Consider the following 27,193-nt stretch of genomic DNA (forward strand, 5'->3'; position numbering starts at 1 on the left):
CGACCACAAGACAAAATGCAAAGCCGAGAATGCCAAAGTGAGCATGATCTTTGAAGAGGAATTGGATGTTGAGGAATATGAAGGCAATCTGTCTTAGCTTAAGTGCTTACCTACTCTTGAGGAGACACATGACCATGATGATGATTTCCATGAAGAATTTTATGACCCTATGGATGGTTTTCCATTTGACCCAGGTGGTTACTACATGGATGATCCTTGGAAAATTTTGGATTCATTGAAGTTTTGTTCTATCTCATGTGATACATGGAATGGTTCAAAGGGAACAATACATTACACTTTAAAGGCTACATTAATGGAAGAATTACTTATATTCTTATCAACACCAGGAGTATACATAGCTCTGTTAATACATAGTCTCTTGATGGGCTGAAGTTGTACTGTAATATACCAAATGCTGAATGAACCTCCTATTAAGGTTAAATGGGAAATTTTATTGTTTATTGTCCCGCCAGCGACGGTCATGCTGGAGGGGGAGAAGGGAATAGAAGGGCCAGCAAGCTCCTCTTCACTGGAGCTTGCTCAGCCTCACGGCCATGCGCGCTAACATGAAGGAGAGGGAGGATCCCCCCTCCCTTCCCATTTAAACCAAGCGATGAGGTGTTTGAAGGGGGAAGTGAAAGGGTCGCCATGCTGAAACTGTGAGGGGGAGGACGAAGGAATAACGGCCGCCATGCCATATGCTGAGTGTGAGAGGGGAAGGCCTTGAGAGAGGGGAGGATGACTGAGAGCTACTGCAGTAGCGTAATCAGGCCGCAGCCATGGAGTCGCCCCACCGCTGAGGACATATGCCAGCATTGAGGCTGGCCGCCGATTGTACTCTCCTCCCTTAGAACGCGTAGAAGCACCTAGAAGCTTCTAAAAAGGAGCTTCTTAAGCCCCTTTCTCCTTGGCTTTATTACCCCCATTCCCCCCCCCCCCGCCCCCCCCCCCCCCCCCAGTGTTTTACACTTTTTAAGCCTCTATTTCCCCCCAAAAGATCTAAGGCCCTCAAAGGTCTTATTACCCCCCCCCTTGGTTTTAACCCCTATAAGCCCCCTTTCTCTCGGGCCTTGGAACCCACCCCCCCTTCGTATTTTATAAATCCTTAAGCCCCCTTTTTCTTGGAACCACACCCCCCGTGTGTTAACCCTTAAACCCTTTCCTTGGGCATCCTGAAACCATACCCCCCCGTGTTAATCCCTTAAACCCCTATCCCTTGGCTTTGGAACCACCCCTCTTTCCCTACATGTTTAAACCTTCCCTAGCCCCTCCCGTTGTGGCGTATTGAAACCCCTTTCCTCCAAGTTTGACCTAAGGGTCCTTCGACCTTACTTATAACCTTTACAGTTACTATTTTCCCTTGGAGTTCCCTCGCACATTGTTCTTTTCCACACCTTTCTATTCCCTGTTCATGAGAGGTCATTAAGCCTTCCCCATGGCTTCAATGGGTCTTAGTCGTGAAAGATTCTGAAACACTCCCTTCTGAAATCCCTACTTCAAGGAGGGAGCCTTTTAAAACTACTTTCGACGGACAGATCAAGGGAGCGATGGTGGAATTCCAAAGAGGAGTTGTAAAGCTGCTTCCACGTCTGAAAAACTGCCATTGCGATGCCTCCTAAGAAAGTCCAAGGCGCAGCCGCGGGAGGGTTGTCTCCCAGCATCCATGTGGATATCTCACCCCAAACCCAGGTTTTCCTTCCTAATTTTTATTTGTTATTGTTGTAATTCAATCATGCAAGGTTAATTATTAGAAATATGATATATTTTCATCCTAGTTGTTCACGACGAAGGAACTTAGTCATCAATACTTTTTAATGAAACATGCAAATTAAGAAAGTATAAATGCATTTCTAGCAAATAGCTTATGCATTGAAATGAATTATAAGACGATTATTATCCATTAAAATAGTATACTTCGGTTAAGCCTAAAAGTATAAACTGCATCTTGCACTATTAACCCATATTGCAATGAATCATCATGGAAAGTGCAAAGCATGAAACAATTCTTATGATGCATAAACTCTATGAAATTATCCGATGTCAACTGCATAAATTAGCAAGAAAAAGGTTGCTTATTTAGCATGAATTTTGTTCACAAAGAAAAGGGAAGATTAGTTGAAATTAGCCTAACCTATGCCTAACCTCAAACCGATAAGTTAGGGTTTAAAAAATCAATTTATGCATAGTCAACGAATCATGTGGAAATAATCTCGAAATTATCTTCTAGAGTTAACCAAATTGGCATAAACCTAAAACACCTAAGTCATGGAGTACTCGTTCGGAATAAGTTAAATTCCAAGAAATGCCTATACCTTAAATACTTGCCCACATTCACTGAATGCAAGGACAGTGAAAATGTAATTGGAAAGTGAGCTAGGGTTTGTCCCTAAGAATCTTACAAGATGAAACTTGGAAACCCTAGGTCTAATGACGTCAGCCTAGTAACCTGAAACAGATTATTTCGTGACTCCATTGTCTCATAGTTTGATGTGCCACTCATGCAGCAAGTGTGGGGTCATATAATCTTGTGATTGGATCACAAGAGAATGGTCAAATTCTCGCAGTAAGGTTGGCAGATCCTTACACAAGTTATCTTGCAAGAGGATGAATACTTTAGTATCCTTCTTGAGTAAGGAAGATTAATTGGAAACTAAAGTCCAGCCGATAAACTGAAATAACCAATGAACTTAAGGTTTGACCAAGTTGGGTTAATAGGGTACGCCCTAACCCAAGATATAAAGGATCTTGCCAAGATGCAAGTCATCCCGGATCGAGTGCTGGAGGCATTCGAAAGGAAGGATTCATTCCTTAGCAGTTTGCCAACAAAAAACGATCAATGGAAATGTTTGTGCTTGCTACAGATTTTAAAGCACTGTTTGGCTTTGTTTGATCAATGAATGAAAAGATAAATGGATATCTATACTTCAAGTTGAAGTCCTAAAGGGAGAGGCAGCTTTAGTTACCCCCAACTGCCTATCTGACCCTAACCAAGGGGGTTGTTAACCGTGCCGGGCAAGTGGACCAAACCCCCCACGAGAGGTCTCTCTGTTGAGTGCTACTTGGAGCAGGAGGACACTTGGGTGCCAGGGGGGCCTCTGGCCGTAAATCCCTCGCCTTCCGGGCCCTGCACAAGGGGCTAACGTGACTCGGGATTAGATCTTGAGGCCCGCATACTAGTCTACTGGCGAAAACTTGAAATAGTGATCCTTGTGGATTGTTGGATAGCCTTCGGGTGGATTGTGGATAAGCCTACGGGCTGGACTCTTTGTATTTCGAAGATAAATATGATAACCTGTTAATAAGGAACTTGTCTGATATTTTTTTTCTATGTCAAGTGATAAAATCACGTGAAGGAACCAGTGCCTAACTGGTTAATTAAAGAAGCTGGTTGTTACATATCCAACTAATGTGTTAGATGATTAAATAACTAAAACAACCCGAGAAAAGTGCGGAGGATAGGCCATAGGCCATCCTACAGATGGTGGGTCCTGGTTGGCCGGGAACTTTTCTCAAATCACGATGGACAGCAGGAGGATTGTCAAAGAACAGAACAACAAAAGCGTTGGCCTAGAGTTATGATTGAACCCGATTTACACTGTTTTAGGGGAACGGAATGGGACTATGCCTTATGGCAGAGAGGTTGAGCTTTGCCTCCCTCTCGTTTCCCATTCTCCTTGAACCAAGTGCAGCGTAAATCCGCTTCGGACCGGGCGTTTCTACGTAAAGTAGTTCGCTTGGGTCCGACGCTAGTTGCTGTTAGGAAATGACCAATAAGGAAAACCCTAACTCAGGTCGATCTGAAGTGGGAACGGCCAAAATACTTCCGCTACGTAGTAGACGCGGAAAGCCCTAGAACGCAAACCCCGTAACATTCCATGGGAGTGCCAAGCGGAGCTTTTTTAGACATCCTTTCCGATGGACTGCTAAGATGTGTCCTGGAAGATACAAGTGGACACGTTACAGTTGGTATTAGAGCCGGTATTAGAGCCGATCAACATCGGAATTGTTTTTATGAAGCCTTAATAAGTTGAAGTAAAGAAAATGTTGTTGTCCAAACATTTCCATACCTTCAATGTTGTATTGCAGAATTACGAAGTGTGGAACAAGTTCTTGGTATTTCGAGTCATGTTTATGACTGCAATGCATTCTCTGCATTATCGACAAAGGGTTGAGATGATGAACATCCTAGAGCAGATCTATAATCCATCACCTTTGTACATGAAACGAAGATGGACGGGTGCTTCAGGAATCTACTATATAGCCGCCCACCGGTTTGCTTATCTACAAACCAACCTAAAGAGGATCAAGTGGGTGGAAGACCTGAAAGTTGTGAGGCTGTTCATTTTTGTGGAAGCTCACATAAACTCAGCTTTACATATTCAAGGTTGGAGGGTTGAGATGAAATCATATGTATATGAGGAAGTAACCCGTGTAATCCCCGCCGACAGGATTAAAGTCTTGGGCCACCATGAGAAGAATGGATTCCAACAGAAATGATATCTTGAACTTCCAATGATTTATCGATTCGTGAAGATCCATGACCCAAAACCATACTATTATTCAGTTCTTGTAGATAAATGTAATACAACATTGTTCTCCCCAAACTAAATGTAACAGTTGGCTTATCATCGCAAGAAATGTTGTATTCCGAAAGGGCTATGCCCATATAAATACAAATAAGATTTCATTTTATCAATGTCTGATTGTGCATGAGAATTGATAAAAAGTTAAGTAGCTACATTGCTTACGTAATAGAAAAATTGAAGATGTAATCAATAACGATTATCGTATAACAACGTTAAGAAACCTTTATCCAGGAAAAACCCCAGGTATAGGTTTCTAATTTGCCTTCTACATCAAGTACTACTGTAATCCAGGAGAAGAAGTTCCTTCTCAAGCAGATTAAGCCACCCGAGTTTGACGGGAGAGGTAGGTCCATCCAAGTAGACGCTGAAATTTGGATTGAATCCATGGAGGATTACTTCAAAGCAGCCGGTACTGCACTCGCCAATCAGGCTATGCTCACCAAGCTAAAGCTCACCGGCGAAGCCAGGCTTTGGTGGAAGCAATGGTGCAGGGATCAAGGGATCACGGAGGGATCCGTCACCTGGGAGAAGCTGAAGAAAGCCGTGCAAGGAAGATACCTACCACATGCATATCGCACGTAGAAAATGAATGACTTCTACGAGCTAAAACAGCTAGGACTCACTCTTGATGCATACTATTCCAAATTTGTCTCACTTCTTAAGTATGCACCGCAGATAGACATGATACAACAGGTGTCCAAATTTTGTGCTGGTTTAAATCCACAGTAAATACCCGTCTCGAATCTATGTATCCATTAGATCTTCAGGACGCACTCATTTGAGCGGCATCTATAATTCAGGAGGTACAGGCTAGACCAAGGGGTAACAAAACTTGGTCTTATAGTGACCTGAATAGAGGAGCATTCACACCTTAGATAAAGAGAGTTCAAGGTCATAATCAGGGACAAAGAAAGAAAGCAAAGACTAACAACGTCAACAACTTTGTTCCTACTCAAAGTAATGGCCGAAACCTCCGTTGTTTCCACTACCACGAGCCCAGTCACTTCAAGAGGCAATGTCCCAAGCTTGGTGGAGAACATCGCCAAGCGTCTTTCCAAGGAATAGACCGTGGTCAAGGAGCTACTACCCGAGGCAAAGGAAGAACCGCCTGCATTGCCAATAGGCAAATGTGCAAAGAAGGAGAAGAAGAAGATCCGACCATGGAAGCAGAGTTTGAAAGGGCGACAATCTATGCCACTCAACACAAGAAAATGCCCGAATTGCCAGTTCTCGGTGATTCAGACACCTTGGGACTATCAAGGTAAAATTTTCAAGACCTTGATTGATTGTGGTAGTACACATTCCTTTATCTCACCAGCTTTTGCAAAAAGATTAGAAATAGCCACAGTAGAAGCACCTACCTTGCTTCTAGAATTGGCAAATGGTCGTGAGGTTACTTATACCAGGCAAACTGCTAAGGTGGAATTCTTTCTGGGAGGAAAGAAGACTTCGGTCAAATTCAGAGTCATGAATTTAGGTATCCATGAGTGTCTACTCGGAATGGATTGGCTTAAGCATAATGACGCCCACATTCATTGTGGAAAGGGTCAAGTTTCCTTTCGAAACTCTGAAAGGGAATTAGTCACAACTCAAGGTGAGGCAAGAGTTCCAAGAATCCAATTAGCCAAAGTATCTCGGATCATAAAAGGAGTCAGAAAAGGATTACCTGTTTACTTGATCAAACTCAACAAGTTAGATCAAAAGCAAGAGTCTAATGAAGGACCTCCTTGGCTAAAGGAATACATGGACGTATTCCCTGAAGAGTTGACAGAACTCCCGCCTCAAAGAGAAGTGGATCATGAGATTAGGTTACTACCAGGAGCTGCGCCAATTGCAAAAAGACCTTATAGAATGTCCATACCAGAAGCAATTGAGCTGAAGGAACAACTCAAGAAACTACTAGATCAGGGCTACATCTGGCCTAGTAGTTCACCGTGGGGAGCTCCAATACTATTCCAGAAAAAGAAAGATGGGACACTTCGACTATGTATTGATTATCAAGGATTGAATCAATCAACGGTCAAGAACAAGTACCCTATTCCTAGAATAGATGAGCTTCTTGATCGTCTTTAAGGTGCAAAGATCTTCTCTAAGATTGATCTCAGGTTAGGTTATTATTACATAAGGATCAAGGAAGAAGATATCCCCAAGACGGCCTTCAATACAAGATATGGGCACTTTGAGTTCCTAGTTATGTCATTCGGACTTACGAATGCACCTCCCTCTTTCAACAGGTTAATGCAGGATATCTTTAGGCCATATCTTGATGATTTCATGCTTGTCTTCTTCGATGAAACTTTAGTCTATTCCAAATAGCTAGAAGGCCATGAAACCCAACTCTCGATTGTCCTTGAGACAATGAGGTCACATAAGCTGTAGGCTAAAATGAAGAAGTGTGCATTCTTCAACCGTTAGATTGAATATTTGGGATTCATAGTATCAGCAAAAGGAATCTTAGTGGACCCAGCCAAGGTCAGAGATGTGCTTGAATGGCCAATACCAACCTCTGTCAAAGAAATACACAGCTTTCTTGGATTCACAGGATGGTATAGGGTCATCATCAAAGATTATGCTTTGATTGCAGCACCTTTACTAAAGAAGCAAACAACCATTGCATGGTCCACTCCCAAACAAAATAGCTTCAACAGATTGAAGCAAAGTTTGGTACTAGCACCTATCCTAAAATTTCGAGACCTCAATAAAGAGTTTGAGGTAGTAACTGATGCTAGCATACTTGCCTTGGGATGTGTACTTATGCAGGAAGGTCATGCAGTAGCATACTCTTCAAGGAAATTGAAGAGTCGTGAAAAGAATTATGCTATGCATGATTAGGAATTGCTAGCTGTCATCCATGCTCTAAAGCTTTGGAGACACTACTTGTTGGGTAACAAGTTTACTCTAGTAACTGACCATAAGAGTCTCAAATGGATCTTTACCCAGAATGAGCTCAACATGAGGCAACGTCGGTGGATTGAAGTGTTCGAGGAGTATGACTTTGAAATCAAGTACCAACCAGGAAAATAGAATTTAGTTGCCGATGCACTTAGTCAGGCATTCCTTAATTCTCTAATCTTGCAGAACCCATCAATAGCCAGATCTCTAGCTACAAAAGTATCTATGCCAAACAACCCCATACTTGAGTTAGCTAGAGAGGATGCATGCCATGATCTGGCCTACCAAACAATGCTAAGGGGGATCTCTATCAAGGATCTGAATCAAAAGTTGCATGCTAAGTATCATGAATTTTCTATCAATAATGGACTTGTCTACTATAGAACGAGGCTGTGTATACCAGCAAGCCAGTCACTTAGCAGAAGATATTGTGGGAAGCTCATGATTCCCCTTTCACAGGACATCCTGGCTATGCCAAGACTCTCAATGCAGTTAGGAAGAGCTACCATTAGGAGAGGCTTAAAGGTGACGTTCTCAAATATGTCACCAAGTGTTTGTCTTGTCAACGTATCAAAGCCGAACATGTCAAGATGCCAGGGAAACTGCAATCGCTTGACATCCCCCAAATGAAATGGGAATTCATCAGTATGGATTTTGTTGTAGGACTACCCCAAGTTTAGGGAGGATACAACTCCATCATGGTTGTGGTTGATATGCTTACTAAGGTTGCACACCTTATTCCAGTAAAGACAAACTATAAAGCCTCAGACATTGTAAGATTGTTTATTAAGGAAATATTCAAGCTACATGGGTTACCCAGAAGAATCATTAGTGATCATGATTCTCTCTTCACATCACACTTCTGGAGAGCTATCTTTGAAGCTATTGGGACTCAACTTTTCTTTAGCACTGCTTACCATCCCCAAACGGATGGCCAAACAGAGCAAGTAAATCAAGTCATTAAGGGTTGAAGCTTCAAGGCAGATGTTGGAAGAGATGGATGACCAAATAAAGTCAATAAGATAGGACATCCAAGCAACCAAGGATAGACAGAAGGCATACGCGGATTTGAAGTGTCAAGATAGAGTCTTCGAAGAAGGAGACATGGTCTTCATTTGCGTACGCCTAAAGAAGAATTCCCTATCCTTAGGAGATTACAAGAAGCTAAGTCCAAGGTATTGCGGACCGTACAAGATTCTCAAATGCCTAGGACCTAATGCTTACAGATTGCAACTCCCTGAGAACCTAAAGGTTCACAATGTATTCCATATCAGCCTATTGAAGAAATATGTACCCAATCCTAACCATTCTCCCTCCCCTCCCCTATTTAAACTGTGAGGGCGGCTAGAGATGGGGACGACGGAGAGGGACGGCTGAACGCTGCATTAATGCTTAAGGGGAGGACTGCGCCTGAGTCGCTTGGGAGAGGGGAGGACTGCACCTGAGCCACTAGAGAGAGAGTGCTGCGTCTATCACAAAGAAGGAGGAGGGGCTGCCATTATCAGTGTTGCCACTGCTGCTGCAGAGAGGGAGGGAGGTCAAGCTAGTCGTTGCTAGTCCGCCCTGGGGGTGTCATGAGCTGCCACGCCAGCAGCCGGCACCGTTCAGGCTCCCGTCCACCTGATCACACCGCCTGAACCTGCGCCAGCTGGCCACAAAGCCCGTTAGCTATACCTTCTTCCCCCCTCCCACGTGGCGTTGAAGCTTCAGAAGCTTTCTGGGGGGGAAGCTTCCAAGGGGCCTCATAAGCGCCCTTTTCCCCCTTAGCCCTTCCTTTGGTCTTGAAACCCCTCCCCCCCCCCCCCGTGTTTAAACATTCCTTAGCCCCCTTCCTTGTGGCATATTGAAACCCCCCTTAAAATTCCTCTTTAAGGCTTCCTTAGGGTTTTTTTTCCCCCCCTCAAAAAGCTTGACCTTAAGGGTCCTTTGCCTCCCCGCGATTATAAATCCCCCCTAAGGGCCCCCTTAGCCTTTTTCTTTCCCCATGCTAAATACCCCTTGGAGCTTTGTTTTTTCCCCCCACTCGTAAAAGAAAAAAAGATTGTTGAGGGTCTTTTGACACCTCCCTCTCCCACCTAAAAGCCCTCATAAGGGATTCCACACGTTTTATTCCGCGTTTGTGCGAGTCTTTACAAGGCCATTAAGCCCTTCCCATGGCTTTAATGGGTCTTATCCGCAAAAGATTTTGAAACACCCCTGCTTTTGAAATCCCTACTTCAAGGAGGGAGCCTTCTAAAACTACTTTCGACGGACGGTGCAAGTTATTGCAAAAAAGGGAGCGACAGTGGAATTCCAAAGAGGAGTTGTAAAGCTACTTCCACGACGGAAAGACTACAATTGCGATGCCTCCTAAGAAAGTCCAAGGCGCAGCCACAGGAGGGTCCTCTTCGGCATCCATGTGTATATCTCAACCCAAGCGCAGGTTTCCTTTCTAATTTTTATTGTTGTAATTCAATCATGCAAGGTTAATTGTTGGAAATAGGATATAATTTTGTCCTAAATGCTCAAGGAGGAACTTAGTCATTAATACTTTCAATAAAACATGCAAAATAAAGAAAGCATAAATGCATTTCTAGCAAATAGCTTTATGCATTGAAATGAATTAAAAATTAGATTGTTGTCCATTAAAATAGTATACTTCGTTTAATCCTAGAAGTATAAGCTGCATATCGCACTATTAACCCATATCCTCTTCACAATGAATCATCATCGAAAGTGCAAGGCGTGAAATGATTCTTACAATGCATAACTCTAGGAAATTATCACTTGTCAACTATATAAATTATCAAGAAAAAGGTTGCTTGTCTAGCATAAATTTTGTTCGCAAAGTTATAGGAAGGTTAGTTGGAATTCAACCTGACCTCAAATCGATAAGTTAGAGTTGAAAAATCAATTTACGCATAGACAACAAGTCGTGTGAATAATGATCACGTAATTATCTTCTAGAGTTAAACAAATTGGCATAAACCTAAAACACCTAAGCCACGGAGTACTCATTTAGAATGAGTTAAAATCCAAGAAATTCACTGGGAAATTAATACGTGATCTAATCGTACATATTGCTAAAACTAAAACTCCTATACCTTAAATACTTGCCCACAATCACTAAATATAGGGACAATGAAATGTAATTGCAAAGTGAACTAGGATTTGTCCCTCAAAATCTTTCGAGATGGAACTTGGAACTCTAGGACTGACGACGTCAGCCTAATGTAATCAGGAGAAGATTGTTTCGTGACTCCATTCAATGCGTAGAATAAGTCTCATAGTTCGATGCAACACTTGTGCGGCAAGTGTGGAGTCATATGATCTTGTGATTGGATCACAAGGGGAATGGCCAAATTCTTGCAACGAGGTTGGCAGGTCCTTACACAAGTTATCTTGCAAGAGGATGAATAATCATCCTAATTTAGTATCTTTCTTGAGTAAAGAAATTTGATTGGAAACTAAAGACCAGCCGATAAACTGAAGTAACTGATGGACTTAAGGTTTGACCAAGTCGAGTTAATAGGGTACACCCTAACCCAGGATATAGGGGATCTTTCCAAGTTGCAAGTCATCTCGGATCGAGTGCTGAATGCATTCGAAAGGAAGGATTCATTCCTTAGCAATTTGCGAACAAAAACAATCAATGGAAATGTTTTGTGCTTGCTACAGACTTTTGAGCATTGTTTGGCTTTGTTTGATCAATGAATAAAAAGATAAATGGATATCTATACTTCAGGTTGAAGGCCTAAAGGTAGAGGTAGCTTTAGTTACCCCGGATGCCTACTTGACCCTAACCAAGGGGGTTGTTAACCACAGCGGGCATGTGGACCGAACGCGCCACGAGAGGTCTCTCCGTTGAGTGCTACTTGGAGCAGGAGGACGCTTGGGTGCCAGAGGGAGCTCTGGCCATAAATCCCTTGCCTTCCGGGCCCTGCACAAGAGGCTAACGTGACTCGGGATTGGATCTCAAGGCCCGTATACTAGTCTACAGGCGAAAACTTGGATTAGTGATCCCTGTGGATTGCTGGATAGCCTTTGGGCGGAATGCGAATAAGCCTACGGGCTGGACTTTTTGTATTTCAAAGATAAATATGATAACCTGTTAATAAGGAACCTGTATGATATTTTTTTTCTATGTCAAGTGATATGATTACGTGAAAGAACTAGTGCCTAACAGGCTAATTAAAGAAGTTGATTGCTACATGTTCAACTGATGTGTTAGGTAATTAAATAACTAAACAACCCGAGGAAAGTGCGGAGGATGGGCCATAGGTCCGTCCTACGGATGGGTGGTCCTGGTTGGCCGGGAACTTTTCTCAAATCACGATGGATAGCAGGAAGACCGTCAAAGAACACGAACAACAAAAGCGTTGACCTGGAGTTATGATTGAACCCGATTTACTCTATTTTAGGGAAATGGAATGGGACTATGCCTTATGGCAGAGAGGTTGAGCTTTGCATCCCTCTTGTTTCCCATTCTCCTTGAACCAAGGCAGCATGAATCTGCTTCGGACCTGGCGTTTCTGCGTAAAGTAGTTTGCTTGGGTCTGACGCTAGTTACCGTTAGGAAATGACCAATAAGGAAAACCCTAATTCAGGTCGATCCTAAGTGGGAATGATTGGAATACTTCCGCTATGTGGCAGACGTGGAAAGCCCTAGATCGCAAAACCCGTAACATTCCATGGGAGTGCCGGGCGGAGCTTTCTAGACATTCTTTCCGATGGATTGCTAAGACGTGTCTTGAAGATACAAGTGGACACGTTACAGTTGGTACGAGAGCAAACCAACAACGGAATTGTTTTTATATAATCTTAATAAGAAGAAGTAAAGCAAATGTTAATGTTCCAAACATTTCCTTACCTTTAATGCTGTCTTGTAGAATTACAAAGTGTGGAACAAGTTCTTAGTATTTCGAATCATGTTTATGACTACAATGCATTCTCCGCATTATCGACAAAGGGTTGAGATGATGAACATCCTATAGCAAATCTATAATCCATCACCTTTGTACATGGAATGAAGATGGACGGGTGCTTTAGGAATCTACTATATAGCCACCCACTGGTTTGCTTATCTACAAACCAACCTAAAGAGGATCAAGTGGTTGGAAGACCTGAAAGTCATGAAGCTGTTCATTTTTGTGGAAGCTCATGTAAACTCAACTTTATATATTCAAGGTCGGAGGGTTGAGATGAACTCATATGTATATGAGGAAGTAACCCATGTAATCCCCACTGACAGGATTAAAGTGTTAGGGCGCCATGAAAAGAATGGATTCCAAAGGAAAGGATACCCTGAACTTCCAATGACTTACCGATTCCTGAGGATCCATGACCCAAAACCATACTATTATACAGTTCCTATAGATAAATGTAATACAACATTGTTCTCCCCAAACTAAATGTAATAGTTGGCTTATCATCGCAAGAAATGTTGTATTCTGAAAGGGCTATGCCCATATATATACAAATAAGACTTCTTTTTTATCAATGTCTGATTGTGCATTAGAATTGATAAAAAGTTAAGTGGTTAGATTGCCTGGGTGATAGCGGAATTGAAGATGTAATATAAATCAATAACATTTATCATATAATGAAGTTAAGAAACCTTTATCCAGGCACAACCCCAGGTATAGGTTCCTAGTTCGCCTCCTACATCAAGTACTATTGTAATCTAGGAGAAGAAGTTTCTTCTCAAGCAAATTAAGCCGCCCGAGTTTGACGGGAGAGGTAGGTTTGTCCAAGCTGATGCTAAATTTTGGATTGAATCCATGAAGGATTACTTCAAAGCAGCCGGTACTGCATCCGCCAATCAGGCTATGCTCGCCAAGCTAAAGCTCACCGGTAAAGCAAGGCTTTGGTGGAAGCAATGGTGCAGGGATCAAGCGATCGCGGAGAGATCTGTTACCTGGGAGAAGCTGAAGAAAGCCGTGTAGGGAAGATACTTACCACCTGCATACCGCACGCAGAAAATGAATGAGTTCTACGAGCTAAAACAGCTGGGGCTCACTCTTGATGCATACTACTCTAAATTCATCTTACTTTGAAAGTATGCGCCACAGATGGACATGACATAGCAGGTATCCAAAGTTATGCTGGTTTAAATCCACCAGTAAATACCCATATCGAATCTATGCGTCCATCAGATCTTCAGGACGCACTCATTTGAGCGGCGCCTATAATTCAGGAGATGCAATCTAGACCAAGGGGTAACAAAGCTTGGTCTTATAATGATCCAAACAGAGGAGCATTCAGACATCAAATGAAGAGAGTTCAAGGTCATAATCAGGGACAAAGAAAGAAAGCAAGGACTAACAATGTTAACAACTTTGTTCCTACTCAAAGCAATGGCCGAAACCTCCGTTTTTTCCACTACAACGAACTCGGTCACTTCAAGAGGCAATGTCCCAAGCTTGGTGGAGGACATCACCAAGCACCTTTCCAAGGAATAGGCCGTGGTCAAGGAGCCGCTGTCCGAGGTAGAGGAAGAACCACCTGCGTTGCCAATAGGCAAATGTGTAAAGAAGAAGAAGAAGAAGATCCGACCATGGAAGCAGAGTTTGAAAGGGCGACAGTCCATGCTGCTCTACACAAGAAAGGCCCGAATCCCAAATTATCAGTGATTCAGACACCGTCAGACTATCAAGGTAAAAGTTTCAAGACCTTGATTGATTGTGGCAGTACACATTTCTTTATCTCACCAGCATGTGCAAAAAGAATAGGAATAGCCACAGTAGAAGCACCTACCTTGCTTATGGAATTGGCAAATGGTTGTGAGGTTACTTGTACCAGGCAAACTGCTAAGGTGGAATTCTTCCTGGGAGGAAAGAAGACTTCGATTAAATTCAGAGTCATGAATCTAGGTATCCATGAGTGTCTACTCGGAATGGATTGGCTTAAGCCTAATGACGCCCACATTCTTTGTGGAAAGGGTCAAGTTTCCTTTCCAAACTCTGAAAGGGAATTATCCACAACTCAAGGTGAGGCTGGAGTACCAAGAATCCAATTTGCCAAAGTATCTCGGATAATTAAAGGAGTCAAAAAAGGACTACATGTCTACTTAATTAAGCTCAACAAGTTAGATTAGAAGCAAGAGTCTAGTGAAGGACCTTCTTGGCTAAAGGAATACGCGGACGTACTCCTTGATGAGTTGACAGAACTCCCGCCTCAAAGAGAAGTGGATCATGAGATTAAACTAGTACCAGGAGCTGCGCCAAAAGACCTTATAGAATGTCTATACCAGAAGCAATTGAGTTGAAGGAACAACTCAAGCAACTACTAGATCAGGGCTACATCCGGCCTAGCAGTTCACCGTGGGGAGCTCCAATACTATTCCAGAAAAAGAAAGATGGGACACTTCGACTATGTATTGATTACCGAGGATTGAATCAATCAACGGTTAAGAAGAAGTACCCTATTCCTAGAATAGATGAGCTTCTTGTTCATCTTCAAGGTGCAAAGATCTTCTCTAAGATTGATCTCAGGTCAGGTTACTATCAGATAAGGATCAGGGAAGAAGATATCTCCAAGACGGACTTCAGTACAAGATATGGGCACTTTGAGTTCCTAGTTATGTCATTCGGACTTATGAATGCACCTGCCACCTTCAACAGATTAATGCAGGATATCTTTAGGCCATATCTTGATGATTTCGTGCTTGTCTTCTTTGACGACACTTTAGTCTATTCCAAACGGGAAGAAGATCATGAACCCTAACTTCGGATTATCCTTGAGACAATGAGATCACATAAGCTGTATGCTAAGATGAAGAAGTGTGCATTCTTCAAACATCAGATTGAATATCAGGGATTCATAGTATCAGCGGAAGGAATCTCAGCGGACCCAGCCAAGGTCAGAGATGTGCTAGAATGGCCAATACCAACATCTATCAAAGAGATACGCAGCTTTCTTGGATTGATAGGATGGTATAGGGTCTTCATAAAAAACTATGCTTTGATTGCCGCACCTCTGACGGACTTACTAAAGAAGCAAATAGCCATTGCATGGTCAACTCCCAAACAAAATAGCTTTGACAGATTGAAGAAAAGTTTGGTATTAGCACCTATTCTAAAAGTTCCAGACCTCAATAAAGAGTTCGAGGTAGTAACTGATGCTAGCACACTTGCCTTAGGATGTGTGCTCATTCAGGAAAGCCATCCTGTAGCATACTCTTCAAGGAAATTGAAGAGTCATGAGAAGAATTATGCTACGCATGATCTGGAATTGCTAGCTGTCATCCATTCTCTAAAGCTTTGGAGACACTACCTATTGGGTAACAAGTTTACTTTAGTAACTAACCATAAGAGTCTCAAATAGATCTTTACCCAGAACGAGCTCAACATGAGGCAACGTTGGTGGATTGAGGTGTTGGAGGAGTATAACTTTGAAATCAAGTACCGACCAAGAAAAGAGAATTTAGTTGCCGATGCACTTAGTCACAAGGCATTCCTTAATTCCCTAATCTTGTAGAATCCATCAACAACTAGATCTCTAGCTACAAAAGTATCTATGCCAAACAATCCAATACTTGAGTTAGCTAGAGAGGATGCATGCCATGACCCGGCCTACCAAACAATGCTAAGGGAGGTCTCTATCAAATATCAGAACCAGAAGCTGCAAGCAAAGTATCATGAATTCTCTATTAATAGTGGACTTCTCTACTATAGAACAAGGCTGTGTATACCAGCAAGCCAGTCACTTAAGCAGAAGATATTGTGGGAAGCTCATGATTCCCCTTTCACAGGACAACTTGGCTATGCCAAGACTCTCAATGCAGTTAGGAAGATCTACCATTGGGAAAGGCTCAAAGGTGGCATTCTCAAATATGTCATGGAGTGTTTGTCTTGTCAACATATCAAAGCCGAACATGTCAAGATGCCAGGGAAACTACAACAGCTTGACATTCCCCAAGTGAAATGGGAATTCATCAGTATGGATTTTGTTGTAGGCCTACCCCAAGTCCAGGGAGGATACAACTCCATCATGGTTGTGGTTGACATGCTTACTAAGGTTGCACACCATATTCCAGTAAAGACAAACTATAAAGCCTTAGACATTGCAAGATTATTTATCAAGGAGATATTCAAGATACATGGGTTACCCAAAAGAATCATTATTGATCGTGATTGTCTCTTCACATCACACTTCTAGAGAGCTATCTTTGAAGCCATTGGGACTCAACTCTATTTTAGCACCGCTTACCATCTCCAAACGGATGGAAAAATAGAGCGAGTAAATCAAGTCATGGAGGACATGCTTAGGACATACTGCTGTTGTGAGCTGAAGAGGTGGATTCAATACTTGCCTTTAGTTGAATTTGCCTACAATGCTTCTTACCAACAAAGCATTCAGATGACCCCTTTCCAAGCATTGTATGGTCATGACTGTCAAAGTCCCCTAAACTTTTCAAATCCAACCTTAAGGGTTGAAGCTTCAAGGTAGATGTTGGAAGAGATGGATGACCAAGTAAAGTCAATAAGACAGGACATCCAAGCTTCCAAGAATAGACAGAAGGCATACGTGGATTTGAAGCATCAAGATAGAATCTTCGAAGAAGGAGACATGGTCTTCATTCGCGTACGCCCTAAGAAGAGTTCCCTATCCTTAGGTGATTGCAAGAAGCTAAGTCCAAGGTAGTGTGGGCCGTACAAGATCCTCAAATGCCTAGGATCTAATGCTTATAAACTGCAACTCCCTAAGAACTTAAAGGTTCACAATGTATTCCATATTAGCCTATTGAAGAAATATGTACCTAATCCTAACCATATACTTGATGACCAACAAATTTTAATGCCTAGTCAAGGAGTCCTTGAACTAAGGCCTGATAGGGTCTTAGATGTTAGGGAGAGACAACTGAGATCCAGAACCTTGAGAGAATGCCTCGTCCAGTGGAAAGATTATCCTGAAGAGGATAGCACTTGGATAGATGAAGGCACTCTCAACCATCAATATCCCCAGTTTATCTCGAGATGAGGACATCTTGATTCCTCCAAGAGGGAGAGAATGTAACAAATTCGAAATTCAAAAGTCCCATATGAAAGCCCTCATAGGGTTAATATTTTTTAAGGAAATTTTTTTATTAATTCCCCTCTCCTCTAGCCGACTGTCGAGCTAGAGGAAGAGGGGAATAGCAAAAGAGGCAAGCTCCTTTTGTTGGAGCTTGCCTAGGCAAGGAGCCATCCCTGTCGACATGTAAGGGAGGGAGCATCTCCCTCCCCTCCCCTGTTTAAACCGTGAGGGTGGCCAGAGATGGGGACGACGGAGAGGGACGGCTGAATGCTGCATTAATGCTTAAGGGAGGACTACGCCTGAGTCGCTTGGGAGAGAGGAGGACTGCGCCTGAGCCACTAGAGAGAGAGTGCTGTCGTCTATCACAAAGAAGGAGGAGGGGTTGCCATTATCAGTGTTGCCGCTACTGCTGCAAAGAGGGAGGGAGGTCAAGCTGGTAGCCGCCAGTCCGCCCTGGGGGAGCCGTGAGTTGCCACGCCAGCAGCCGGTGCCGTTCAGGCTCCCGTCCGCTTGATCACGCCGCCTGAACCTGCGCTAGCTGGCCATGAAGCCCGTCGGCTATACCTTCTTCCCCCCTCCCACATGGCGTTGAAGCTTTAGAAGCTTCTTGGGGGGGAAGCTTCCAAGGGGCCTCATAAGGCCCCTTTTCCCCTTTAGCCCTTTCTTTGGTCTTGAAACCCCTCCCCCCGTGTTTAAACCTTCCTTAGCCCCCTTCCTTGTGGCATATTGAAACCCCCCTTAAAATTCCTCTTTAAGGCTTCCTTAGGGTTTTTTTTCCCCCTCAAAAATCTTAACCTTAAGGGTCCTTTGCGTCCCCGCGATTATAAATCCCCCCTAAGGGCCCCCTTAGTCTTTTTCTTTCCCCATGCTAAATACCCCTTGGAGCTTTGTTTTGTCCCCCCACTCGTAAAAGAAAAAAAGAGTGTTGAGGGTCTTTTGACACGTCCCTCTCCCACCCAAAAGCCCTCGTAAGGGATTCCACACCTTTTTATTCCCCGTTTGTGCGAGTCTTTACAAGGCCATTAAGCCCTTCCCATGGCTTGAATGGGTCTTATCCGCAAAAGATTTTGAAACACCCCTTCTTTCAAAATCCCTACTTCAAGGCGGGAGCCTTCTAAAACTACTTTCGATGGACGGTGCAAGTTATTGCAAAAAAGGGAGCGACGGTGGAATTCCAAAGAGGAGTTGTAAAGCTACTTCCACGACGGAAAGACTACAATTGCGATGCCTCCTAAGAAAGTCCAAGGCGCAGCCGCCGCTGGAGGGTCGTCTCCGAGCATCCACGTGTATATCTAACCCCAAGCCCAGGTTTCCTTTCTAATTTTTATTGTTGTAATTCAATCATGCAAGGTTAATTGTTGGAAATAGGATATATTTTTGTCCTAAATTCTCAACGGAGGAACTTAGTCATTAATACTTTCAACAAAACATGCAAAATAAAGAAAGCATAAATGCATTTCTAGCAAATAGCTTTATGCATTGAAATGAATTAAAAATTAGATTATTTTCCATTAAAATAGTATACTTTGTTTAAGCCTAGAAGTATAAGCTGCATATCGCACTATTAATCCATATCCTCTTTGCAATGAATCATCACGGAAAGTGCAAGGCATGAAATAATTCTTACGATGCATAACTCTAGGAAATTATCGCTTGTCAACTATATAAATTATCAAGAAAAAGGTTGCTTGTTTAGCATAAATTTTGTTCGCAAAGTTATAGGAAGATTAGTTGGAATTTAACCTCTGACTTCAAATTGATAAGTTAGGGTTGAAAAATCAATTTACGCATAGACAACGAGTCATGTGAAAAATGATCACGTAATTATCTTCTAGAGTTAAACAAATTGGCATAAACCTAAAACACCTCAGTCGCGTGTTTAGAATGAGTTAAAATCCAAGAAATTCACTAGGAAATTAATACGTGACCTAATCATATGTATTGCTAAAACTGAAACTCCTATACCTTAAATACTTGCTCACAATCACTAAATATAGGGACAGCGAAATGTAATTGGAAAGTGAACTAGGGTTTGTCTCTAAGAATCTTTCGAGATGGAACTTGGAACTCTAGGACTCACGACGTCAGCCTAATGTAATCAGGAACAGATTGTTTCGTGACTCCGTTCAATGCGTAGAATAAGTCTCATAGTTCGATGCGACACTTGCGCGGTAAGTGTGGAGTCATATGATCTTGTGATTGGATCACAAGGGGAATGGCCAAATTCTCGCAATGAGGTTGGCAGGTCCTTACGCAAGTTATCTTGCAAGAGGATGAATAATCATCCTAATTTAGTATCTTTCTTGAGTAAAGAAGATTGATTGGAAACTAAAAACCAGCCGATAAACTGAAATAACCAATGGACTTAAGGTTTGACCAAGTCGGGTTAATAAGGTACGCCCTAACCCAGGATATAGAGGATCTTGCCAAGTTGCAAGTCATCCCAGATCGAGTGCTAGATGCATTTGAAAGGAAGGATTCATTCCTTAGCAGTTGCCAACAAACACGATTAATGGAAATGTTTGTGCTTGCTACAGATTTTAGAGTACTATTTGGCTTTGTTTGATCAATGAATTAAAAGATAAATGGATATCTATACTTCAGGTTGAAGGCCTGAAGGGAGAGGCAGCTTCAGTTACCCCCGACTGCCTGCCTGACCCTAACCAAGGGGGTTGTTAACCGCACCGGGCATGTGGACCGAACCCATTGCGAGAGGTCTCTCTGTTGAGCGCTACTTGGAGCAGGAGGACGCTTGGGTGCTAGAGGGGGCTCTAACCATAAATCCCTCACCTTCTAGGCCCTGCACAAGAGGCTAACGTGACTTCGGATTGGATCTTGAGGCCCGCATACTAGTCTACGGGCGGAAACTTGGATTAGTGATCCCTGTGAATTGCTGGATAGCCTTCTAGTGGATTGTGGATAAGCCTACAGGATGGACTTTTTGTATTTCAAAGATAAATATGATAACCTATTAATAAGGAACTTGTCTGATATTGTTTTTCTATGTCAAGTGATACGATCACGTGAAAGAACTAGTGCCTAACGGGATAATTAAAGAAGCTGATTGCTACATGTCCAACTAATGTGTTAGGTAATTAAATAACTAAACGACCTAAGGAAAGTGCAGAGGATGGGCCATAGGTCCGTCCTATGGATGGGTGGTCCCGGTTGGCCGGGAACTTTTCTCAAATCACGATGGACACCAGGAAGACAGTCAAAGAATACTAAAAACAAAAGCGTTGACCTAGAGCTATGATTGAACCCAATTTACGTTGTTTTAGGGGAATGGAATGGGACTATGCCTTATGGCAGAGAGATTGAGCTTTGCATCCCTCTTATTTCCCATTCTCCTTGAACCAAGTGCAGCGTGAATCCGCTTTAGACCTGGCATTTCTGCGTAAAGTAGTTCGCTTGGGTCCGACGCTAGTTGCCATTAGGAAATGACGAATAAGAAAAACCCTAATTCAGGTCGATCCTAAGTGGGAATGGCTGGAATACGTCTGCTACGTGGCACTAGATCGCAAACCCCGTAACATTCCATGGGAGTGCCGGGCGGAGCTTTCTAGACATCCTTTTCAATGGACTGCTAAGACGTGTCCTGAAGATACAAGCGGACATGTTACAAATGGTGAGCCTAGAGTAAGCATAAAGGGTATTTTTTATGAGTTGATCGGTTGGTATGCATCTATTGAAGATGCATGATTGGGTGATGTTGATGAGCATGATAGTCATGTGTACAGAAAAAAGGAGGAATCATGGACCTTAGTGGAGTAGAGACATCATCAAGTGATAGATCTATAGCTACTAGTCCTTGGTTAAAGAGTAAGAAGTAGACCATATCTTTAGTGCATCTATTAGTATTGCAAATAATGAAAATTGGAAGAAGAAAATGGCACATGCTAGTCATTTAGTTCTTGATGGAAACTCTAGTGGGTTAGAAAGTTTGGATGATGAGCTTGGTTTTCCTTCAATGAGGACACAAGGTGTATAAAGAGTACACGGTAATATAAAGGCTTCATTGATGAAATGGTATGAAGGTATATCAAGATGAGATATCTTGTTAGAAGATTTGATTTTGAGGATTTTGCAACTCACCATTATGCTTATATGGTAAAGGTACGATGATACATCTCCTTGTGCATGAATGGATGAGAAGATGGATGCATTAGAGGCTTACAAGACTTGGGATTAGTACCATTGCCCAAGAGTAAGAAAAATATTGGCTATAAGTGAATCTATAAAATAAAGTTGAATGTAGATGGTTCTAGCAGGTATAAGGCTAGGCTATTTACCAAAGGTTATGCATACACATATGGCATAGACTATTCATAGTGATAGTGATAGTGGGATTGCTAAACTCAAGGGCCTTTTGAAGTAAAATTTGAAGGATTTAGGTGAGTTGAGACACTTTCTTGGTATTCAAGTAAGACTCAAAGTTTCATTTAGAGTAAATATTTTCAAATGCTTACTATAAGCATTACTCAAAGAAATTATCCACATGTCCATATTAGGAATGATGGTTATTTTCAAGCATCTAAGCTTTCACCCTACTAAGAAATAATTGAAAAGAGGGTGCTGCATTTTCATCTACATGTATGATAAGTTTCTCATTCTAATAGGGTATACCTAGCAATCACTACAACATTGTGAGCAAATACTTTGGATTATGATATTCTCTACTATGCATGTATGTACAAGAAACTAGTAATATAACATATTAAATCAATAATATGTATTTCATGTTGAGACGTCAAGCTCATTATCTTGTGTGTGACTGACAAGGTCTTCGCTTGTCTAGCTATACATGTGTGGGACATTCAGTAAGTTGGGTTAGTCAGTGTGACCTAACTAGAGTTAGTCATGGTTAGTGAAACCTAGTGTATAACTTACTCTTTAGTAAGTGAAGAAGTACAATGGAATAAAAATGGAAGATAGAGAGCATGACTGAGCTCTACGTTTCTCTCCTCTATTTGTGTCTCATTTTCTAAACATTTCAACCTACAAGTCAAGAGGCTGGATGTGCTCCATGAAAGGTCATAGATAAGAGTCCATGCACTCCAATGTTGCACATGGAGTTGCTAGTAAGCCTAGACTATGCCATTTGGATTCATCAATTATTTGTTTGTGTTACTATCCATTTGCCAACAATAAGGGACTTTAGTAGATCACTAAATCATCTAATAAACAAATGGCATGCTCTAAGTTCCTTTGAGAGTCAATTATCCCATCAATTATTACACGAGCCATATGAATGCATTGAGGTTTAATTTCACTAGTTAGACATTGTGAGAGATCCCTCAATGAAAATTTTTCACATTATCAAAAGGATGCACATGTAGGCGAGTAAAATGTGGGGTCACTAAAAAGTGAGTCAAGAAATAAGAGACAGAGGTAGATTTGATGAAATACAAGAAGAGATGCTTTGAATATTCTGCATAATACTAAGATAATCACTTCCATGGCTTAGGAGTAGTCAAAATTAACTTTGAATTCTACTCAGTCCTCCACTTCATCCGAGCAGCAAAATCTCACTTAGGAGTGATCGAAGCTAAGGCCCTAAAATTTACCTTGATTAATTAAGTACATTTTAAGACATGAGATAGAACCTTGTTTCCTTTACTACTTTCTTCCCATAAAATGTTGTCCAATTGACATTATTTTTTCCCAAGATGATGAATCCCAAAATACATTAAGAGTATCAACACAAAAATCCTAATTTTTTGTATGGATAGAGGTCTTCTCCTAACACTTCTCTCAACAATATATTTCAATCTTCATAACTCATTTTTCAATAAAAGCACAAGACCCTACATTCAGTCAAATATACACGTGATGTTCTTCGTGTTTTCAAATACATAAGTATGAATGTTTGCATACCATCACTATTTCAACTTGTCTCCGTCTATATAATGTGCATTCATGGCCTATTTATAAATATCCGAATCTATGAAATTTTCTTGAATAAAACACAACCCTTTTCTATTCAATCTGTAACTAACCCCTTTATATCACACCCCTTTGTATGTTTAAAAATATACAAAAATGGTGTTCCAAAAACCCTTGCTTTGAACTCATATTATACATACATATATTCATGAGCGACCCCCTCGAGCAACTTGTAATATTTTAATGCATGTTTTGATTCTTTTCCAAAATAAGTCCAAACAAAAACCATATTAAGCCTAAAGGCACCACATGCCCTTTTTGAGCTCACAAAGGTACCCAAGAGGGCAATAATCCACTAGCTTTAAATCACATTGCAGTCTGAGCATCAGCTTCTTCAGCATCATCTTTTTCATTATACATGTCATCCTACCACTTTTCATCATATCCTTGGAATTTTTTGCTCTGATCCTATCTTAAGAAATTGTCTTTATCTTGTATAACTCCAAGCCAAGATTTTTGTGGATGTCTCCAAACACATGTAGGTCTTCCTTCTTATAGATGCAAGATCCTCATGATGGCTTCTTTCTCCTTTTTTTATCCTTAATACTTGCATTGTCCACAATAAAACTATAGGCCTTAAGCTTCCTTGATCTAAGATCTATGTGGCTATCTCCAAAAACATGTAGGCCTCCCTCTTTATGGATGCAGGCTCCTCATGATGACCGCTTCTCTCTCCCTCATTTATCCTTAATACTATTGCATTTTCCACAATAAAGCTATAGGCCTGGAGCTTTCCTGAGAATATAATAGCACCTCCTAAAGTAGTGCTCATTGCTCATGACTGCAATCATTTGCATTGAATATACTCACAATGGCAAGATTCTTCATCACCACTACTATTGCAATTCTCTCTCTTCTATGGGCATCGATGGTGCTCCAACTATATGCAAATCCTTTCCTCACAGTAGGCTAAGGGTTAAAATAGATGTTGCCCCCCTACTATTTCATGTTGACCAAAGATGCTCTAATAATCATGACAATGGCATTGGAAATATCCAGACTCATGCAACCAATGATGAACCTTTAAGCCAATTGTGATGATTCCCTAGTTTTTCTAGTAGTGCCACTTTCATAACAAGACACACATCATCTCGCCACCCTAGGTTTTCATGAAAGCCTAACTTCAACCTAGATTAACATGTTACATAGTGCTACAATTAATCATGACATCCATGACTCCTAACATGTAATCTCCATAGCATGGTCAATCTTACATACACTGCAGAATTCATATCTCGTTTTTGCTTTGATTTGAACACCAATTTTTTCCTCTTCTAGATTATCCTGTAATCAAGTACGTGGAGAAAGATAGAGGCAATATATGGCTATCTCTAAAGCATTATTTTCTTTGCATACAAATACGGCTACATTGGAGTGTTAGTTATTGTCATGAAGACTCTCTCTGATCCCAACAAAAGCTTCATTACCATAGTTGGAGAGCCTTCACCATCATGCCCTTCCTTCTTGGCTAGCTAGACTTAGCCTTCTTTCTCAAAATTATTGTGTCTTCCTCCTCTCTATAGCACCCAAAAACTCCTCTTCCCCTCCGAAACTGACACATGGAGAGCAGTCCTCTCCTTCCCAGAATAGCCTTCAAAGGCTAATATTAGCCCTCATGTATGCACATCTCGAGGGGGGGGGGGGGTCATTCATGAATATATGTATATATAACGTGAGTTCAAAATAAGGGGGTTTTAAAACACTATTTTTATACATTTTTTACATATATAGAAAGGTTTCATATAAAGGGGTTTTTTACAGATTGAATAGAAAAGGGTTGTGTTTTATTCAAGAAAATTTCATAGATTATGACATTTATAAATAGGCCATGAACACATTTTATATAGAGAATATATATATAGTGAACCCCCCGAGATGCACATCATTGTGAAATAATTCCTTTTCCCCCCTTTTTTACATCCATACATGATGTTTGCACCTAGTTGTAAAAGACATCCCCCCTTTTTTTTTAATATCTATGCACCCTTAGCCACCTAAGAACACACTTGTAATCTTTTTGGGTAATATTTTGTCTTAGGAGAAAAATTTGGAATCTTTCAAAGATTCTTTAAAAGTTTACTATTTTTCATATTATTATTTATAATTATAATTTTTTGAGTCAATCTTTTGAAAAATGATATGAAAATGACTAAAATCTTTGAATAGTATCATACTTGTCATCTTGAAAAGTACTTAGTTTTTGAAAGAAAAATTACAAGGGGACCATAAGAGAAGTATAGAGACTTTATCCACTGTGTAAAACTTATTATTCACTAAGACTTCATATACCCATGCTGGTGAGATTTCAAAACATTTAAAATTTTATACTAATTGAAAAAAAGATAGCTATTTCAATAATAAGAGGTTTAAAAAACATGGATAAATTTTATTTGTATAAGGCATTCACTCTTCTTCATCTTCTTCTTGTGCTACACCATTACTACCACTAACTTCTATCCATTCACCATTTGAACTAGATGATGCATCCTCTTCTCTACTATCAACAAGAGCATTGCTTTCATCTAAATGTATACTTTTCTTTTCCAAGTTTTTGGCTCTACTTCTAGTAAATCTTGTTTTCCTAGGCTCATCATGATCATGAGCATCATCATCATCATCATCTTTTTGCAAACCAAGAACTTTCTCTTTATCATGAGATGTCTAGTTGTTATAAGGGAAAAATCATGTACTAATATATCCACATCATCAAGTTTCAATATGCTTGTGCATTGGCTTAACTTTTCTCGCTTTATTTTTGTTTTAGGATTTCTTGTAGAGTTCATGACTAGTGTCTGTTTGCTTGCAAATGCATCCTTATGCTTTGTTTGAAACTAGCGTACTTTTATGGAGCATATCTTACCTAAATTCTCATCCTTCTTAACTTCCAAAACTTTTGCTATCCAAAATGGATGACCAATCCTATCATCCTCAGCCAGTGTCACCATAAGTGAGCCTATCTTAATGCCATTAATATCACACTACCACATTTCTTATAGCTTCTCAGTTTTTGTTCTTGATCTTCTACTACCAATATACATTTCTCACTCCTTAGGATGTAAGATCTTTTGGATCTCCTTTGACATTTATACATTGCTCCTTGCAAGAGAATGTGTAGTACTCAAACTTTTAGGCTATGCAAAAGTTTTTATTAGATGCCAATCATCATTTAGTATTTTTTGAAGTATTTTCTCTTTTGTCTTAGAAAAATTCATCCCACCAAGTCACATCATGTGTCTCTTAGGTGCAAGACAACTGGCTTTGATGTATAAGCATTATGTATGGTACACATTATTTTGGGCACGCTAAAAGTATTGTGTTGAGATAGTCACTTAGCAAATGTGCTAAACATTTGATCAATATGATCATGTGTATGGCACATTCACTTTTACTTTTTGAAATATCCCCATGTGTACATGCATATTAAGGTAGCCCAAAACTATTTGATTTTTGTTTTCTCTTGTTGTGTTATCCTATTGCAAATAAATATCAAATGGTGAAGTACCCTCCCAACTAGAGAGTACAATGTTCAAAATTGTGATTGTAAGGCTAGGATCATTATGAACATTTGGATAACTAAAGAATAATCCAAGGAGAACTCTTCCATGGTACACAAGGCATCCCACCAAATGCATTTGTGCAAGATTTTGCTCACTACCATCCTTTGGAGATGAGATAAATGAGCTAAGCATAACTTCTTCTAGTCTATATTATCAATGACAAGTCCAATATATCTTTATGGTACAGCAAAACACTTATGCCTATGGTGCATGGCC

This window comes from Lygodium microphyllum, chromosome 6 (genome assembly GCF_053477565.2).
Source record: "Lygodium microphyllum isolate KBCC chromosome 6, Lygodium_microphyllum_v1.1.10, whole genome shotgun sequence".
NCBI lineage: Eukaryota > Viridiplantae > Streptophyta > Polypodiopsida > Schizaeales > Lygodiaceae > Lygodium > Lygodium microphyllum.